The sequence below is a fragment of the Cryptomeria japonica genome, unplaced genomic scaffold (assembly GCF_030272615.1).
Source record: "Cryptomeria japonica unplaced genomic scaffold, Sugi_1.0 HiC_scaffold_246, whole genome shotgun sequence".
Lineage (NCBI taxonomy): Eukaryota > Viridiplantae > Streptophyta > Pinopsida > Cupressales > Cupressaceae > Cryptomeria > Cryptomeria japonica.
The window spans coordinates 135,001-151,256 of record NW_026729068.1 but is presented as its reverse complement, the minus strand read 5'-3'; the positions used below and the strand labels follow the sequence as shown (position 1 = coordinate 151,256).

Here is a 16,256-nt window from a genome sequence, read left to right as displayed (position 1 = left end):
CTGCGTGCACGTTGTCGGAGCCCGGTTTGCCCCGGGTGCGCACCTCGCGTGCACCTTCGTCGGGGTGGGCACCTTGGCTGGGTTTGCCCCGGCTGCGCTCCGAAGCGGGGTTATTGGAGCGCCGCCTCTTTTTTTGTCGGAGCGTTTGGTGGGGTTTCTCGCATTGGCTCTTCCCAGGCCCGGTTGCCACCCTGGCGCGCACGAAGTCGGAAGTAGGGTTAATTGCCCGGGTGCGCACCTTTGCCAGGGTGGGCACCTTACCTGGGCTGTGCACCCGGGCGGGCTCAAGATGGCACCCGCGTTCCGTTTTTTTCACTATCTTTCAAAACGGAAATTTTAAAATCTCCTCTTTTTTTTGCCTTTTCTGGAAATTAGTGAAGGCAGCGCATCAAAGGTGCGCACCTCGCTGCCCACCTTGGTGTGCTCTGAGGTGCGCACCCGGGAGCGCTACGAAGTGTGCTCCAAGGTGCGGCGTGCACGTTGTCGGAGCCCGGTTTGCCCCGGGTGCGCACCTCGCCTGCACCTTGGCCGGGGTGGGCACCCTGGCTGGGTTTGCCCAGGGTGCGCTCCGAAGCGGGGTTACTGGAGCGCCCCCTCTTTTTTTGTCAGAGCGTTTGGTGGGGTTTCTCGCATTGGCTCTTCCCAGGCCCGGTTGTTGGGTGCGCTCCCACCCTGGCGCGCGCGAAGTTGGAAGTTGGGTTAATTGCCCGGGCGCGCACCTTCGCCAGGGTGGGCACCTTGGTGCGCACACCTTGGCTGGGCTGCGCACCAGGGCGGGCTCAAGATGGCACCAGCATTCCCTTTTTCTCACTATCTTTCAAAACGGAAATTTTAAAATCTCGTTTTCTTTTGCCTTTTATGGAAATTAGTGAAGGCATCGCATCAAAGGTGCGCACCTCGCTGCCCACCTTGGTGTGCTCCGAGGTGCCCACCACGGTGCGCTCCGAGGTGCCCACCACGGTGCGCAACGCCGGTGCGAACCCGGGAGCGCCCCGATGTGTGCTCCAAGGTGCGGCGTGCACGAAGCCGGACCCCGGTTTGCCCCGGGTGCGCACCTCGCGTGCACCTTGGTGCGCACACCTTGGCTGGGTTGCGCGGCCTGGTGGGCACCATGGTGCGCACCAAGGAGCGCTCCGAAGTGTGCTCCAAGGTGCGGCGTGCACGAAGTCCTAGCCCGGTTTGCCCCGGGTGAGCACCTTCGCCGCGGTGGGCACCATGGCGTGCACGAAGTCGGAGCCCGGTTTGCCCCGGGTGCGCACCTCGCGTGCACCTTCGCCGGGGTGGGCACCTCGGCTGGGTTGCGCGCCCTGGTGCGCACCAAGGAGCGCTCCGAAGTGTGCTCCAAGGTGCGGCGTGCACGAAGTCGGAGCCCGGTTTGCCCCGGGTGCGCACCTTCGCCGCGGTGGGCACCCTGGTGCGCACCATGGCGTGCACGAAGTCGGAGCCCGGTTTGCCCCGGGTGCGCACCTCGCGTGCACCTTCGGCGGGGTTGCGCGCCCTGGTGCGCACCAAGGAGCGCTCCGAAGTGTGCTCCAAGGTGCGGCGTGCACGAAGTCGGAGCCCGGTTTGCCCCGGGTGCGCACCTCGCGTGCACCTTCGGCGGGGTTGCGCGCCCTGGTGGGCACCATGGTGCGCACCAAGGAGCGCTCCGAAGTGTGCTCCAAGGTGCGGCGTGCACGAAGTCGGAGCCCGGTTTGCCCCGGGTGCGCACCTCGCGTGCACCTTCGCCGCGGTGGGCACCATGGCGTGCACGAAGTCGGAGCCCGGTTTGCCCCGGGTGCGCACCTCGCGTGCACCTTCGCCGGGGTGGGCACCTCGGCTGGGTTGCGCGCCCTGGTGCGCACCAAGGAGCGCTCCGAAGTGTGCTCCAAGGTGCGGCGTGCACGAAGTCGGAGCCCGGTTTGCCCCGGGTGCGCACCTCGCGTGCACCTTCGCCGCGGTGGGCACCATGGCGTGCACGAAGTCGGAGCCCGGTTTGCCTCGGGTGCGCACCCCGCGTGCACCTTCGCCGGGGTGGGCACCTCGGCTGGGTTGCGCGCCCTGGTGCGCACCAAGGAGCGCTCCGAAGTGTGCTCCAAGGTGCGGCGTGCACGAAGTCGGAGCCCGGTTTGCCCCGGGTGCGCACCTCGCGTGCACCTTCGCCGCGGTGGGCACCTTGGCTGGGTTGGGCACCATTGAGCGCTCCGAAGTGTGCTCCAAGGTGCGCACCATGGCCCTCCAAGGTGCGCAGCATGGCGTGCACGAAGTCGGAGCCCGGTTTGCCCCGGGTGCGCACCTCGCGTGCACCTTCGCCAGGGTGGGCACCTCGGTGCGCACACCTTCTCAATGTTTTCTTGCCTTTTCTGGAAATTGGTGAAGGCAGCGCATCAAAGGTGCGCACCTCGGTGTGCTCCGAGGTGCGAACCCGAGAGCGCTCCGAGGTGCCCACGAAGTCGAAAGTCGGGTTAATTGCATTGTTTTCCCCGGGTGCGCTCCGAGGTGCGCAACATCGGTGCGCACCAAGGAGGGCTCCGAAGTGTGCTCCAAGGTGCGCACGATTCGGAGCTCGGTTTGCCCGGGGTGCGCACACCTTGGCTGGGTTGCGCACCCTTTGTGCGCTCCAAGGTGCGCACGAAGTCGGAGCTCGGTTTGCCCCGGGTGCGCACCTTCGCCAGGGTGCGCACCTTGATGCGCACGCCTTGGCTGGGCTGCGCACCTTGGTGGGCGCCATGGTGCGCACCTTTCGTGCGCTCCAAGGTGCGCACGAAGTCGGAGCTCGGTTTGCCCCGGGTGCGCACCTTGGTGGGCGCCATGGTGCACTCCGAGGTGCCCAAGATTGGTGCGCACCAAGGAGCGCTCCGAAGTGCGCTCCAAGGTGCGCAGGTGCGCGCGAAGTCGAAAGTTGGGTTAATTGTCCGGTTTGCCTCGGGTGCGCACCTTGCGTGCACCTTCGCCAGGGTGGGCGCCTTGGTGCGCACACCTTGGCTGGGCTGCGCACCCGGGCGCGCACACCTTGGCACCCGCGTTTCCTTCATTTTAAATTTTTTTTTTTTACAATCTCTCAAGTGGGAAATTCTATAATCTCAACTTTTTTTGCCTTTTCAGGAAACTTTTGAATGGAGCGCATCATTGGTGCGCTCCGAAGTGTGCTCCAAGGTGCGCACCTCTGGTGTGCTCCAAAGCTCTCTCCAGCTGCGTGCACCTGCCCCGGCCGCGCACCCGGCCCCGCCCAGCTTCGCTCACCTGTCCCGGGCGTCTGGTGCGGAACCTTAGAGTAAGAAACATCACCGTGCACCTTGGCCAACGTGCGCGACTCGACCGAGCGCGCACTGGCCGAGGTGCACACCGATTTCACCTGGGTGCGCGCGCAGCACCTCGGGCGCACCGGGGTGCGCGCACAACGCCCGGGTTGCACCGTGGCCTGTGTGCTCGGGGCGCCTCGGGTGCGCGCTCGGTGTCGCCCCCCGCGCGCGCGGTAGTGCGGGCAGCGCACCCCGGCCCGGCCCGGCCCCGACGAGAACGCAAACGGGCAAAAGGTTTATTCAAATAGCATTGCGACGCCCGGCGAAAAACTAAAAAAGGGTGCAACACCGGGACTTCCCGGGAGGTCACCCATCCCAGTACTACTCCGGCCCAAGCGCGCTTAACTGCGGAGTTCTGATGGGATCCGGTGCACTAACGCTGGTATGATCGCACCCGTTATGAGCTTGTCGCAGTGTGTACTTAGCAAACCGCGACCCACGTGCGAATCCACCCCGGCCACCCACCCCCGTCGAGGTGCACACCCTCCCTCGCGAAGTGCGCCCCGTTCGCCAAGTGTGAGCCCTGCCCGGGTGCGCGCACCTTGCTAGGGCGTCGGGTGTGCACCCGGCCCGGCCTACGTGCGTGCACCTGGACGGGGCGTCGTGTGCGTGCAGTGTCCCGTCTGCAACGCGGTGCCCACACACCACCTCGGGCGCAACGACCTGCGCTCACATGTGGGCCGAGTGCACCTTGGTGCATGTTCGGGGCGCCTCGGGTGCACGCTCGATCTTGCCCCGGTGCACCAAGGCGCTCGGTTTGCCCCGGGTGCGCACTTGGTGCAAGGTGGGCACCCAAAATAGGGATCAAGCACCAAAACACAAGTTTCGGGATGCAAAATGGGACCCAAGGACCACAAATGCGTTCCAAGACCCATGATGGGTCCACGAGAACAAAAATGTGTTCCGAGACTTAATAAACAAATATTGGGTTTTAGGAGAAGAAACATGCTCTGATGCCCAAAACGAGAATCGACCCCGAAAAGGCCACAGGCCAAAAGTGGGATGCGAGACAAAAAAAAATGGGACCCGAGGACCAAAATTGGGTTCCCAGGTCGAAGACAGGGCAACCGGACAAGAAACGACCTCTAAGGCTCGAAATGAGTCCCGACGACTAAAACTTGACAAGAAGCACCCATCAGGCACCCAACTCGACACCCATGGGATGCCGACCCACCCGGGCTTCCACCTAGCACACCTTGGCACCCACCCACCCTCGCACCCAACCTCGCACCCAACTTAGCACCTTTGAACCCACATTGGCACTCACCCTGACCCTGGCACCTTGGAACCCACATTGGCACTCACCTTGACCCTGGCACCCACCTTTGCACTCACCTTGGGACCCACCCTGGCTCCCACCTCGGCACCCACCCAGACACCCACCTTGGTTCCTTGGCACCCACCTTGGATCCTTGGCACCCACCCCGACACCCACCTTGGCACGCAACTTGGCTACTTGCCACCCACCTTGGCTCCTTGACGCCCACCCCGACAACCACCCCGTGACCTACCCTGGCTAGGGTTGGTGCACACCCACCCTGGTGCCCACCTTGGCACCCACCCCATGACCCACCTTGGCACGCACCTTAGTACCCACCCCGTTACCCACCCTAGGACCCACCCCGTGACCCACCTTGGCCAGGGTGGGTGCACCCACCCTGGTGCCCACCTTGGCACCCACCCATCCTAGCACCCAGCCTGTGACCGGGCTTGGAACCCAACCTTGCACCCGTCTTGGCCAGTGTGGGTGCGCACCCATCCTGGCACCCACGTTGTGACACACCCTTTAACCCACGCACCCTAGCAGCCACGTTGGCACCCACCTTGGAACACAACCTAGCAACTTGGCACCCACCCCGTGACCCACCTTGGCATCCACCATAGCAGTCGCCCACTTGGCACCCACCTTGGAACCCAAGTTGGCACCCACCTCGGCACCCACCTTGACACTTGTGGACCCACCTTGCCACTCACCCTAGCATCGACCCATCCTAGCACCCACCCTGGCACCTTTGCACCCTAGCACTCACCCATCCTAGCACCTAACCTGTGACCCACCTTGACACTCACCCTCGCACCCACCTTGGAACCCAACCTAGCACCCACCCACCCTGACACCAACCCTAGCACCTACCCACCCTTGCACCCACCCTGTGACCCATCTTGGCACCCACCCATCCTACCACTCAACCTATCACCCACCTTCTCACCCACCTTGGCATCCACCTTAGCACCCACCCACACTGGCACCTTGGCACCCACCTCGGGCAAGGTGGGTGCACACCCACCCTGACACCCAATTTAGAACCAACCGAGCATGTTACCCACCTTGGCACCCACATTGCAGCCCACCCTAGTACCCACCCTATGACCCACATTGGCATCCACACCCTAGCACCCAGGCACCTCGACACCCGCCTTGACACGCACCCTAGCACTAAACCTGTGACCCACCTTGGAACTCACCCTAGAACCCACCCACCCTGTGAACCACCTTGGCATCCACCTTAGCACCCACCCACCTTGGCACCCACTCTAGCACTCACCCATCCTAACACCCAACTTGTTACCCACCTTGGCACCCGCCCTCGCGTCCACCTTGAAACCCACCCTAGCACCCACCCACGCAGGAGCCCACCTTGGCACCCAACCTAACACCCACGCATCCTGGCACCCAACTTGTGACCCACCTTGGAACCCACCCTAGTACCCACCTTTGAACCCACTATATCACCAACCCACCTTGGCACCCACCCTATGACCCTCTTTGGAATCCACCCTAGCACGCACCCACCCTGGCACCCACCATGGAGCGCACCCTAGCACCCACCCACCTCGGCACGCACCTCAACACCCACCTTGGTGTGCGCACTGCGCCAACCTCTCAAAGACCCTATGTGGTGCGCTCCAAAGTGTACACCTTTGGTGCGCTCCAAGGTGCGCACCTTTGGTGCACACCGAGGTGCACACCAAAGTGTGCACCGAGGTGAGCACCAAAGTGCACTCCAAGGTGCACACCAAGGCGTGCACCTTTGGTGCGGTCAATGCAAACGAATTCGGAAGTTGGGGTCGATGTCCTAATCGCTGCTGCAGACTACACGTATGAGAATCGGACAAATAGCTTTATATAGGGGAGGTGTTGCGTTTGATGGGTCGACTCCCCTGGTTGTGTGCACTGCACCAACTTCAAAGACCCTGTCTTGTTTAAGAAGTCAAAAGTTGGGGTGGATGTCCTAATCATTGCTGCAGTCTACGCATGTATGAGAATCAGACAAATAGCTTATATAGGGGAGGTGTTGCATTCGGTGGGTTGACTCCCCTGGTTGTGCGCACTGCGCCAACCTCAAAGACCCCGCATAGCAGAAGAAGTCGGAAGTCGGATTTTGGTGAGCACCAAGGCGTGCACCTTTGGTGCGGTCAACGCAGACGAATTCAGAAGTTGGGGTGGATGTCCTAATCGTTGTTGCAGGCTACACATGTATGAGAATCAGACAAATAGCTTATATAGGGGAGGTGTTGGGTTTGATGGGTCAACTCCCTTGGTTGTGCGCATTACGCCAACCTCAAAGACCTTGTTTTTTCGTTAAGAAGTCAAAAGTTGGGGTCAATGTCCTAATGGCTCCTGTAGGCTACACATGTATGAGAATCGGACAAATAGCTTATATAGGGGAGGTGTTGGGTTTGATGGGTCGACTCCCCTGGTTGTGCGCATTACGTCAACCTCAAAGACCTTGTTTTCGTTAAGAAGTCAAAAGTTGGGGTCGATGTCCTAATTGCTCCTGTAGACTACACATGTATGAGAATCAGACAAATAGCTTATATAGGGGAGGTGTTGGGTTTGATGGGTTGACTCCCCTAGTTGTTCGCATTACACCAACCTCAAAGACCTTGTTTTCGTTTAGAAGCCGAAAGTTGGGGTCGATGTCCTAATTGCTCCTGCAGGCTACGCATGTATGAGAATCAGACAAATAGCTTATATAGGGGAGGTGTTGGGTTTGATGGGTCGACTCCCCTGGTTGTGCGCATTGCGCCAACCTCAAAGACCCTGCATTGCGGATGAAGTCGAAAGTCAGAGTTTGGTGTGCTACAAGGTGTGGTCGAAGGTGCTCACCTAGGTGTGCACCTTTGGAGCGCAGGAAAAGTGCCCTCCAAAAGTGCGCACCTTTGGAGTGCACAAAAGTGCCCTCCAAAAGTGCGCACCTTTGGAGCGCACAAAAGTGCCCTCCAAAAAGTGCCCTCCAAAAGTGCGCACCTTTGGAGCGCACAAAAGTGCCCTCCAAAAAGTGCCCTCCAAAAGTGCGCACCTTTGGAGTGCAGAAAAGTGCCCTCCAAAAAGTGCCCTCCAAAAGTGTGCACCTTTGGAGTGCACAAAAGTGCCCTCCAAAAGTGCGCACCTTTGGAGCGCAGAAAAGTGCCCTCCAAAAAGTGCCCTCCAAAAGTGCGCACCTTTGGAGCGCAGAAAAGTGCCCTCCAAAAAGTGCCCTCCAAAAGTGCGCACCTTTGGAGCGCAGAAAAGTGCCCTCCAAAAAGTGCCCTCCAAAAGTGCGCACCTTTGGAGCGCAGAAAAGTGCCCTCCAAAAAGTGCCCTCCAAAAGTGCGCACCTTTGGAGCGCACAAAAGTGCCCTCCAAAAAGTGCCCTCCAAAAGTGCGCACCTTTGGAGCGCACAAAAGTGCCCTCCAAAAGTGCGCACCTTTGGAGCGCACAAAAGTGCCCTCCAAAAGTGCGCACTTTTGGTGCGCACCAAGGCGCTGGTTCGGTCGTTGCAGGCGAGTTCGGAAGTTGGGGTCGATGTCCTGAGCGGAGGTGCAAACTACACAGGTGTCGGAATCGGACAAATAGCTTATATAGGGGAGGTGTATGCTTCGATGGGTCGACTCCCCAGGTTGAGCGCACCGCGCCAACCTCAAAGACCCTACGGTATGGATGAAGTCGGAAGTTGGGTCCGATGACCGATTCGATTAGTAGGTATGCTCATGAGGTCGGAATTTGGGTCCGATGACCTGCCATGTGCAGGAAGGCGAATGTTGGCACTGTGCGTTGCAAGGTGCACACCAAGGTGCTGGTGCGGTCTTTTTAGTCGAGTTCGGAAGTTGGGGTCGATGTCCTGATCGGAGGTGCAAGCTACACAGGTGTGGGAATCGGACAAATAGCTTATATAGGGGAGGTGTATGCTTCGTTGGGTCGACTCCCCGGGTTGAGCGCACCGCGCCAACCTCAAAGACCCTACGGTATGGATGAAGTCGGAAGTTGGGTCCGATGACCGATTCGATATGTAGGCATACTCGCGAGGTCGGAATTTGGGTCCGATGACCTGCCATGTGCAGGAAGGCGAATGTTGGCACTGTGCGTTGCAAGGTGCGCACCAAGGCACTGGTTCGGTCGTTGCAGGCGAGTTCGGAAGTTGGGGTCGATGTCCTGATCGGAGGTGCAAACTACACAGGTGTGGGAATCGGACAAATAGCTTATATAGGGGAGGTGTATGCTTCGTTGGGTCGACTCCCCGGGTTGAGCGCACCGCGCCAACCTCAAAGACCCTACGGTATGGATGAAGTCGGAAGTTGTGTCCGATGACCGATTCGATATGTAGGCATACTCGCGAGGTCGGAATTTGGGTCCGATGACCTGCCATGTGCAGGAAGGCGAATGTTGGGACTGTGCGTCGCAAGGTGCGCACCAAGGCGCTGGTGCCGTCGTTGCAGTCGAGTTCGGAAGTTGGGGTCGATGTCCTGGTCAGAGGTGCAAACTACACAGGTGTGGGAATCGGACAAATAGCTTATATAGGGGAGGTGTATGCTTCGATGGGTCGACTCCCCGGGTTGAGCGCACCGCGCCAACCTCAAAGACCCTACAGTATGGATGAAGTCGGAAGTTGGGTCCGATGACCGATTCGATACGTAGGCATATTGGCGAGGTCTGAATTTGTGTCCGATGACCTGCCATGCGCAGGAAGGCGGAATTTGGGTCCGATGACCGAGTTGATGGCGTGCCATGCGCAGAAAGGCGGAATTTGGGTCCGATGACCGAGTTGATGTTGATGGCCCGCCATGCACAGGAAGGCGGAATTTGGGTCCGATGACCGATTTGAAGGCGTGCCATGCGCAGAAAGGCGGAGTTTGGGTCCGATGACCGAGTTGATATTGATGGCCCGCCATGCGCAGGAAGGCGGAATTTGGGTCCGATGACCTGACATACGCATGGAGTCCGACTCGGGGGCCGATGTTCGATTCGATGACTTGCATTGTGGGTAAAGTCGGAAGTTGTGGTCTTTGACCCGATTCGATGACCAGACTTCGGCTGCTTGAGAATCGGACAAATAACTTATATAGGGGAGGTAGTGTTCTCGAGCATCCTCCCCCCGTGCCCGTTTATGTCGATTGATGCTGGTGCTCGACTGGTTGGAGCGCTCGGATGCAAAAATCTTGCACCAGGATTTATCGATTGTGATGGACACGGCAAGTCTCCTGATTGCTATGCAGGAGCTCATCGTGAATCTCTATGCGGCCTTGGTATGGACTCGACCTGCGGAATGGTTCGGCAATGGTAGTCGCTCCAACACGTCCTTGCAATGGCCACAGAGGTGATTCGACTAGAGCTCCAGTCTAGCTTTTGGGTTGCTTGGCGGACTGGTATAGCCGCGATCGAGTTCCGGCCATGAACGTTTTAGATAGCTCTTGGGCTTTCTGGGACGGAAGTCGGAAGTTTGGGCTGTTGTCCGATTTGATGACCATTCTTCGGATGTGTGAGAATCGGACAAATAACTTATATAGGGGACTGTGTTGTCTCACGCAGCCCCCTCCGTGCCCCTCTATCTCGACCGATGTTGGTGCTTGAAAGGGTTGGGATCGCTCGGATTTATAAACGTGCACCACCATTTGTCGAGTGTGAGGGACGCGGCAGGTCTCCTAAATGCTATACGGGCGCTCTCTGAGAATCTCTATCCGGCCTCGACACAGACTAGTCTTGCTGAATGGTTTGGCACTGGTAGTCGATCCAACACGTCGTTGTTGTGGCCGCCTAGGCGATTCGATTCGAGCCCCCGTCTAGCTTTTGGGTTGCTTGGCGGATTTTGCCCTATCCGCAAGTGAGCTCGGTCCCTAAACGTTCGAGAAACCCGATTGCTATGCGCCGACTCTCTTTCTTGCGAGCCTCCATCTAGCTTTTGGGTCTCTACGGAACGGAAGTCGGAATCTGGGACCGTTGTTTGATTCGACGAGGCAGACTACGGTTGTGCGAGAATCGGACAAATAACTTATATAGGGGAGGTGTTGACTGGAGCATTCTCCCCCGTGCCCCTCTAACTCGACCAATGCTGGCGCTCGAACGGTGGTAGCGCTCGGATTTTCGTTGAGCGCCAGCATTGGTCGATTTAGAGGGGCATGCGAGATTCCCGAATGCTATGCGAGGGCTCTAACGGAAATGTCTATTGGTTTCGGTATGGATGCAATTGCGAGTGGTTCGGCAAAGGTAGTCGTTCCGATGCGTCCATGTCGTGGCCAAATCGATAATTCGATTTGAGCCCTCGTATAGCATTTGGGTCTCTCGATGTGATTCCGCATTCCAGTCCCTTTGGGCACTGCTTGAGCCGCATCCCAGGGGGTTCCCTTCCCAATAATCTGCCTCGCAACCCGATTGCTATGCGGTGAGGCTCCTCGGCCGCCTCGGAACTATCTGTGTATCAGACGCATCGCGGGATAAGGGGTTGGCAACGGTAGTCGCCCCAAGCGCGTCCGATGCTTGGACCATTCCGAGGCGGCCCTGAAGCCTCTTCCGTCTAGCCGTTGGGTCCTTCTCGCCGCATCCCTTGCCTCGCACCCCGATTGCTATGCGGTGAGGCTCCTCGGCCGCCTTGGAACTATCTGTGTATCAGACGCATCGCGGGATAAGGGGTTGTCACTGGTAGTCGCCCCAAGCGCGTCCGATGCTTGGACCATTCCGAGGCGGCCCTGAAGCCTCTTCCGTCTAGCCGTTGGGTCCTTCTCGCCGCATCCCTCGACTCGCACCCCGATTGCTATGCGGTGAGGCTCCTCGGCCGCCTTGGAACTATCTGTGTATCGGACGCGTCGCGGGATAAGGGGTTGTCACTGGTAGTCGCCCCAAGCGCGTCCGATGCTTGGACCATTCCGAGGCGGCCCTGAAGCCTCTTCCGTCTAGCCGTTGGGTCCTTCTCGCCGCATCCCTCGCCTCGCACCCCGATTGCTATGCGGTGAGGCTCCTCGGCCGCCTTGGAACTATCTGTGTATCGGACGCGTCGCGGGATAAGGGGTTGTCACTGGTAGTCGCCCCAAGCGCGTGCGATGCATGGACCATTCCCAGGCGGCCCTGAAGCCTCTTCCGTCTAGCCGTTGGGTCCTTCTCGCCGCATCCCTCGCCTCGCACCCCGATTGCTATGCGGTGAGGCTCCTCGGCCGCCTTGGAACTATCTGTGTATCGGACGCGTCGCGGGATAAGGGGTTGTCACTGGTAGTCGCCCCAAGCGCGTCCGATGCTTGGACCATTCCGAGGCGGCCCTGAAGCCTCTTCCGTCTAGCCGTTGGGTCCTTCTCGCCGCATCCCTCGCCTCGCACCCCGATTGCTATGCGGTGAGGCTCCTCGGCCGCCTTGGAACTATCTGTGTATCGGACGCGTCGCGGGATAAGGGGTTGTCACTGGTAGTCGCCCCAAGCGCGTCCGATGCTTGGACCATTCCGAGGCGGCCCTGAAGCCTCTTCCGTCTAGCCGTTGGGTCCTTCTCGCCGCATCCCTCGCCTCGCACCCCGATTGCTATGCGGTGAGGCTCCTCGGCCGCCTTGGAACTATCTGTGTATCGGACGCGTCGCGGGATAAGGGGTTGTCACTGGTAGTCGCCCCAAGCGCGTCCGATGCTTGGACCATTCCGAGGCGGCCCTGAAGCCTCTTCCGTCTAGCCGTTGGGTCCTTCTCGCCGCATCCCTCGCCTCGCACCCCGATTGCTATGCGGTGAGGCTCCTCGGCCGCCTTGGAACTATCTGTGTATCGGACGCATCGCGGGATAAGGGGTTGTCACTGGTAGTCGCCCCAAGCGCGTCCGATGCTTGGACCATTCCGAGGCGGCCCTGAAGCCTCTTCCGTCTAGCCGTTGGGTCCTTCTCGCCGCATCCCTCGCCTCGCACCCCGATTGCTATGCGGTGAGGCTCCTCGGCCGCCTTGGAACTATCTGTGTATCGGACGCGTCGCGGGATAAGGGGTTGTCACTGGTAGTCGCCCCAAGCGCGTCCGATGCTTGGACCATTCCGAGGCGGCCCTGAAGCCTCTTCCGTCTAGCCGTTGGGTCCTTCTCGCCGCATCCCTCGCCTCGCACCCCGATTGCTATGCGGTGAGGCTCCTCGGCCGCCTTGGAACTATCTGTGTATCGGACGCGTCGCGGGATAAGGGGTTGTCACTGGTAGTCGCCCCAAGCGCGTCCGATGCTTGGACCATTCCGAGGCGGACCTGAAGCCTCTTCCGTCTAGCCGTTGGGTCCTTCTCGCCGCATCCCTCGCCTCGCACCCCGATTGCTATGCGGTGAGGCTCCTCGGCCGCCTTGGAACTATCTGTGTATCGGACGCGTCGCGGGATAAGGGGTTGTCACTGGTAGTCGCCCCAAGCGCGTCCGATGCTTGGACCATTCCGAGGCGGCCCTGAAGCCTCTTCCGTCTAGCCGTTGGGTCCTTCTTGCCGCATCCCTCGCCTCGCACCCCGATTGCTATGCGGTGAGGCTCCTCGGCCGCCTTGGAACTATCTGTGTATCGGACGCGTCGCGGGATAAGGGGTTGTCACTGGTAGTCGCCCCAAGCGCGTCCGATGCTTGGACCATTCCGAGGCGGCCCTGAAGCCTCTTCCGTCTAGCCGTTGGGTCCTTCTCGCCGCATCCCTCGCCTCGCACCCCGATTGCTATGCGGTGAGGCTCCTCGGCCGCCTTGGAACTATCTGTGTATCGGACGCGTCGCGGGATAAGGGGTTGTCACTGGTAGTCGCCCCAAGCGCGTCCGATGCTTGGACCATTCCGAGGCGGCCCTGAAGCCTCTTCCGTCTAGCCGTTGGGTCCTTCTCGCCGCATCCCTCGCCTCGCACCCCGATTGCTATGCGGTGAGGCTCCTCGGCCGCCTTGGAACTATCTGTGTATCGGACGCGTCGCGGGATAAGGGGTTGTCACTGGTAGTCGCCCCAAGCGCGTCCGATGCTTGGACCATTCCGAGGCGGACCTGAAGCCTCTTCCGTCTAGCCGTTGGGTCCTTCTCGCCGCATCCCTCGCCTCGCACCCCGATTGCTATGCGGTGAGGCTCCTCGGCCGCCTTGGAACTATCTGTGTATCGGACGCGTCGCGGGATAAGGGGTTGTCACTGGTAGTCGCCCCAAGCGCGTCCGATGCTTGGACCATTCCGAGGCGGCCCTGAAGCCTCTTCCGTCTAGCCGTTGGGTCCTTCTCGCCGCATCCCTCGCCTCGCACCCCGATTGCTATGCGGTGAGGCTCCTCGGCCGCCTTGGAACTATCTGTGTATCGGACGCGTCGCGGGATAAGGGGTTGTCACTGGTAGTCGCCCCAAGCGCGTCCGATGCTTGGACCATTCCGAGGCGGACCTGAAGCCTCTTCCCTCTAGCCGTTGGGGCTTTCTCGCCGCATCCCTCGCCTCGCACCCCGATTGCTATTCGGTGAGGCTCCTCGGCCGCCTTGGAACTATCTGTGTATCGGACGCATCGCGGGATAAGGGGTTGGCAGTGGTAGTCGCCCCAAGCGCGTCCGATGCTTGGACCATTCCGAGGCGGCCCTGCAGCCTCTTCCGTCTAGCCGTTGGGGCCATCTCGCTGCATCCCCCACCTCGCACCACGATTGCTATGCGGTGAGGCTCCTTGGCCGCCTCGGAACTATCTGTGTATCGGACGCATCGCGGGATAAGGGGTTGTCACTGGTAGTCGCCCCAAGCGCGTCCGATGCTTGGACTATTCCGAGGCGGCCCTGCAGCCTCTTCCGTCTAGCCGTTGGGGCCATCTCGCCGCATCCCCCAGCTCCTCGGCCGCCTCGGAACTATCTGTGTATCGGACGCATCACGGGATAAGGGGTTGGCAGTGGTAGTCGCCCCAAGCGCGTTCGATGCTTGGACTATTCCGAGGCGGCCCCGCAGCCTCTTCCGTCTACCCTTTGGGGCCATCTCGCCGCATCCCTCGCCTCGCACCCCGATTGCTATGCGGTGAGGCTCCTCGGCCGCCTGGGAACTATCTTCGTATCGGATGCATCGCGGGATAAGGGGTTGTCACTGGTAGTCGCCCCAAGCGCGTCCGATGCTTGGACTATTCCGAGGCGGCCCTGTGGCCTCTTCCGTCTAGCCGTTGGGGCCATCTCGCCGCATCCCTCACCTCGCACCCCCATTGCTATGCGGTGAGGCTCCTCGGCCGCCTTGGAACTGTCTTCGTATCGGAAGCATCGCGGGATAAGGGGTTGTCACTGGTAGTCGCCCCAAGCGCGTCCGATGCTTGGACTATTCCGAGGCGGCCCTGCAGCCTCTTCCGTCTAGCCGTTGGGGCCATCTCGCCGCATCCCCCACCTCGCACCCGGATTGCTATGCGGTGAGGCTCCTCGGCCGCCTTGGAACTATCTTCGTATCGGACGCATCGCGGGATAAGGGGTTGTCACTGGTAGTCGCCCCAAGCGCGTCCGATGCTTGGACTATTCCGACGCGGCCCTGTGGCCTCTTCCGTCTAGCCGTTGGGGCCATCTCGCCGCATCCCCCACCTCGCACCCCGATTGCTATGCGGTGAGGCTCCTCGGCCGCCTTGGAACCATCTTCGTATCGGACGCATCGCGGGATGAGGGGTTGTCACTGGTAGTCGCCCCAAGCGCGTCCGATGCTTGGACCATTCCGAGGCGGCCCTGAAGCCTCTTCCGTCTAGCCGTTGGGGCCTTCCCGCCCCATCCCTCACCTCGCACCCCCGATTGCTATGCGGTGAGGCTCCTCGGCCGCCTTGGAACCATCTGTGTATCGGACGCATCGCGGGATAAGGGGTTGGCACTGGTAGTCGCCCCAAGCGCGTCCGATGCTTGGAGCATTCCGAGGTGGCCCTGAAGCCTCTTCCGTCTAGCCGTTGGGGCCTTCCCGCCCCATCCCTCGCCTCGCACCCCGATTGATATGCGGTGAGGCTCCTCGGCCGCCTTGGAACTATCTGTGTATCGGACGCATCGCGGGATAAGGGGTTGGCACTGGTAGTCGTCCCAATCGCGTCCGATGCTTGGACCATTCCGAGGCGGCCCTGCAGCCTCTTCCGTTTAGCCGTCGGGGCCTTCCCGCCGCATCCCTCGCCTCGCATCCCGATTCCTATGCGGTGAGTCTTCTCGGCCGCCGCGGAACTATACCTGTTATTGCTACTGCATCCTTCGGCTGGTAACCTCCTCTGCCGCCTTGGAACGTTCTCTTTGTCGGACGCGTCGCGGGATAAGGGGTTGGCACTGGTAGTCGCCCCAAGCGCGCCCGATGCATAGACCGCTCCGAGTTGACCTTGCTTTCAGCCTCTCACATGCATAGACCTCTCTGAGTCGACCCTGCAGCCTCTCACGTTTAGCCTTTGGAATCTCGCCTCACAACATGATTGCTATCCTTGATGCATCCCTTGCCTCGAGCCCTGATTGCTTTCTTGGCTGCATCCCTCCTCTCCTCACAGCCCGGTTGTCATCACTGCTTCATCCGTCGCTTCATGCATTCTGGCTGCTGGGCCCTTCCCACCGCACACCTCGATTGCTATCTCTTCTGCATCACACACCCCGATTGCTATCTCTGCTACATCCCTCGGCTCTCACTTCTGCATCCTTCGCCTCCCACCTCGATTGCTATCAATGCTGCATCCGTAACCTCACACCCCGATTGCTATGCGGGGAGGCTCCTTGGCCGCCTTGGAAATTTCTGTGTGTCGGACGCACCGCGGGATAAGGGGTTGGCACTGGTAGTCGCCCCAAGTGCGCCCGATTCTTAGACCGCTTCGAGGTGAC

The 16,256-nt window shown here is 60.3% G+C and overlaps 1 non-coding gene across 1 annotated transcript; it reads right to left on the bottom strand.

The window, feature by feature from the left end:
- Positions 1 to 3,558: 3,558 nt before the first annotated feature.
- LOC131869387 (5S ribosomal RNA) lies at positions 3,559 to 3,677 on the bottom strand. Its single transcript, XR_009367770.1, has one exon. It is a non-coding gene; the product is annotated as a 5S ribosomal RNA (ribosomal RNA).
- Positions 3,678 to 16,256: the final 12,579 nt, after the last annotated feature.